The sequence below is a fragment of the Lactuca saligna genome, chromosome 4 (genome assembly GCF_052625555.1).
Source record: "Lactuca saligna cultivar CGN05327 chromosome 4, ASM5262555v1, whole genome shotgun sequence".
NCBI classification, from domain to species: domain Eukaryota; kingdom Viridiplantae; phylum Streptophyta; class Magnoliopsida; order Asterales; family Asteraceae; genus Lactuca; species Lactuca saligna.
In genome coordinates, this window is record NC_136420.1 from 249,956,760 (window position 1) to 249,960,815 (window position 4,056).

Below are 4,056 nucleotides of genomic sequence, written 5' to 3' on the forward strand. Positions count from 1 at the left end.
TTTCTACTGTAACAATAGCATACGTTTAGTATATCCTATTGGTGTTTCAAAATAAAAAATTAAGACAAAGTAGAAGAATATACTACAAAACTAAATAAATATATAAATAGTGCCTAAATGACTAAAAAGTTATTAGATGTAATATAATATATAATTAAAGTATGTAATTATGTATAATCACAAATTAGTATGAAGTGGAATATAGCTTATTTAAATGTATAGAACTTACATCATGGTAGTATAAGATCATTCTTTGGTTTGTAAATTTAAGTGTTCTCCACACTATACCAGGCTACAAGTAACTAAACATATCAAAAGACAAAAATACCCTTGGCCTAAAAACATGAATCCTAAAGGATATGGGTAAACCTGATTGCTTTCTCCACACCCCTTTTTTCCTGTAAAGCCAGTTTCATGTGTTAATCTTGCATTTATTCCTCACCTTAAAGTAATAAATACAAGACAATGATCGTTATCATATATTGTAATTAAATGTTTTGATTATTACCTCTAATATTTTAATTAAATGTTTTGATTATTACCTCTAATATTGTATTTGTTAACAAAGCAATTTCATCATTATAAAACTTTGATTTTCTTTTAATGGCTTCTACAGAAGCTTTTTGTGTTTTGGACGTGGACCGTATTGCTTTTTCCTCCTCAATTTCAAGAAGCACATCAGTAATTTGTGGCATGCTATAAAATGAAAAAGAAAGAATCAAGTATGCGGAAACATTGTTATAAGGTTGATTGATAATAAAATAAACACTTTTGTTAAAATAATTACCATAGCCGATTCTTTCTTTTCCTCCACCAACATATTAGTAGAGATATTTGCAATCTAATTTTGTACTGTTGGGTATTCCTAGTTTGCCCTCTGAAACAATAATAAAATCATCATTATAAAGAAAATAATGAAAAAACCATGAATTTAAAAATTATGCAATATGCAATTTTAATGTGATGATTTAAGGTATGATTGATATAGTTGGATCTTGAATTAGATCTTCAGATAATGGGATAAAGAAATACATGTGGTTTTGAAGTCGGTAAAAAGTGGTAAGATAGGGGATGGTGCGGTGAAGCAGATGGTGAGGTGTTCGTCGAGTGGAAAGTCGTTTGAGGTCGTGAGAGAGATTTACCGAGAGAGATTTCTTTCAAATTTAAATGATATGTGTAAGAAATGAGCACAGTCGAGAAAGACATGTTCAAGCACAATGGAAACACTGGAGCATGATGTGCACTTATGCACAATGTTTAACATTTTGACAAATGTTAATGTTTACAATACCTCAGCCTCAAGCTTGAAGGTGTGCAATTGTGCACAGCAGCATAAAGTTGTATATTCTACATGTCCTTTTAGTTTCTAGTGGATGAAAAAGGAAGGCAACTAAGGCCCAAGGGTTATCACAAATTGAGAACTGTCTGAACAGAATGGTGTTAATTTCAATTTAAAATATTCCTCAGCCAATGAACTTAAAAATAACAAGCTATGAAACTTTAAATCTCATTGTATATTAAGCCGTGTGAGTATCATTATATCATCACTTGCAGTTGCATATGTGTGCAAAATTCGCGTTATGAAACAAGTATGGATGGATATGCAAATAGTAAATCATACATTTAATTTGAGACGCAATAAATATTATAAGATGCAAGCAAGTTTTGTTGAATTTAGTTACCAGCCTTGCAGTTATTATATACTCTTGGAATAAAAAGGGATTCCAGAAAATACTATCCACCAATCCTATATAATTTTACCAAACATAATTAATTGACAAAATGAGTGGAACAAGAGGGAAGAGATATTACTGAATCGCACTTCCAGCTCGTTGAAAGATTGTAGATACCATAACATCTTTGTTCTTGGGGTCTTTGATGGGTTTGATCTTCGATGCTAAAGTACCCAACTCAATATTAATAGAATTCTATGGCGCACTTCTGAAAAAACGAACAGGTAGCCCCAACAAAGAATAGGCTTCGTGTATCAAGGATAGAGAAAACCTGGGAATCAATAATACCACAAAACACCACAACGCATAGCATAACTAACTTCAATGAACAATACAAAATTAAAATAAAAAAAAAATCGGAATACGTACCTTGATTATGTGGTCAGGATTGTGGTCAGTAGACATGGATTCGACAAGGCCATCGAATGAGGCGTCGATTAAGGTGGAATCGGAAATAGTAAACAAGAACTCCAATACAACGTCGATGTTTGGGTGTGAATCGTAAAGGTTTGACGTGGGAGGGGACGGAAAAGAGAGGCTTTCGATTTTCTGATTTGGGATTTTCTCTTTTCTTTCTTGATGATCTTCCTTAACTTCCCCGAGAATCTTGGTTGATGGTGGTTGATCTAAGTTTTCTAGGGTTATGGCTACTTGTGTGACGGAAAAGGGGACTGCATCTTTGGCCGAAACGGATGAGAATAGGTTTAGTGTAATACGCATATGATTGGTTACATGCTTAATATTATTGTACATCAGCTAATACATATTGTACCTCTTAATTTTCAAGAAATAGGCAATATGCTTAATAATATAGTAAAGATATATATCCTTGACTAAATGATTAAAACCTCATGATCTAAGCTTATAGATTTGAGATGAAGTATAATTTCCTCTCCCTTAATTATAGCAAAACAAGTTTTTCCCAGTTGAAACCTTTTATTTTCTATAATTAATATTGCTAACTTGCAATACTTATCATAATTATCATGCTCCCACTAAAATGATGGTTATTAGCATAACACTTATGCTCCCACTAGCTTTGAAATGTACTCAGAAATTAATTGGACTTCTAGAAATCAATACTTTATTGACTTTCTTTCCAAAGTTCAGATTTCTGATACTAGATTGCTTTGATTAAACTTTATCAAAATCATACACCTTGCCTTATATAGCACACTTGTGTGTCTTAAAAATTTAAGAACTACGAAAAGGGATGTCGTAATCATAGTCTCGATTGTTTAGACCTTTGCCACTTCTCAGAAGTCCAGGTTAGTATGCCGGTAAACCACACATGCTCCACTAACGACTTTGAGAATGAAAATATTACAATTGCTATCTAGCTAAAATCTACTTAGTGAAAGAGTTTGCTTACCATCATTTTCATGAATCGGAGAGAAACCTTATGACACTTAGATTTACTGGTGTATGTGTTCTTATCCATGTAAATTGTCAAGACCATAGTCACAAGAGAAGGATAATGACAAATCCAAACTCATATGGACTGAACTCAATCTTGATTTCTTGCCACCTGGCAGCTCAAGGGCCTGTCATTGCTTCCAAGTTGTGGTGCAACCAATTGAGAACTCTAAGAACTCATATGCAAAGCCAACTTTAACTGGAATGGGCATAGAATATGTCAACATGATAGGTTATAAACCTCAAGTCGTGTGCTAGTGAAGAACATCAGGTTTTATTCTTGATTAGTTCTTGAGACTTTCAAGACTTTAAGACTCCCACTGTCCTCTTGACCTATAATACTCCCTTGTCAAACATCCAAGAGATAGTGTGGATTCTAATCAAGAAAAACACTTCACACAATTGGCCTTAGTTGGTCTTTGTTTTATCCAAAACATCACAACTTACCAATTTCAAATGTACAAGAGTAGGAAACTTTTTCTCTTACATTTGACAAGTGTTTTAAACCTTCTTTAAGACATGTCTCTCAAATTACAATCTTGGAGTATGACTCTAAGACTTGTATTGGAACGAAGTATGACTCATCTTCTTGATTTAACCATTTCAACTATTCAAGATTCCTCTTCTTAGTCATAAGAATGCACTAAGATTTCCTTAGAGAACTAATTGTGCTATGGTTTCTTAATCATTAAGATGATCACAAAACTGATACTAAAGTAGTCTCCCATCTTTTCAGATTTGAGAACCTTTTATCCTTCTGCCTAAGTTGATTCTTCTTATTTGCTTTGCCTTACATTGGAACCTTTTCCAATGTCTCAGAGTTACACTTAAGCTTGTAAGTACAACCATATTTACTGAACTTAAGTAAATCATGGCGAATAATCTTATCGATCTTTTTGTGGAGGAC

General features: G+C 33.2%; 1 long non-coding RNA gene across 1 annotated transcript; it reads right to left on the reverse strand.

The window, feature by feature from the left end:
- Nucleotides 1-318: 318 nt before the first annotated feature.
- LOC145039085 (uncharacterized) lies at nt 319-875 on the reverse strand. The gene is made up of 3 exons (XR_013679724.1): nt 788-875; nt 543-696; nt 319-442 (listed from the first exon to the last, which is right to left on the reverse strand). It is a non-coding gene; the product is annotated as an uncharacterized LOC145039085 (long non-coding RNA).
- Between the last annotated feature and the right edge of the window lie 3,181 nt (nt 876-4,056).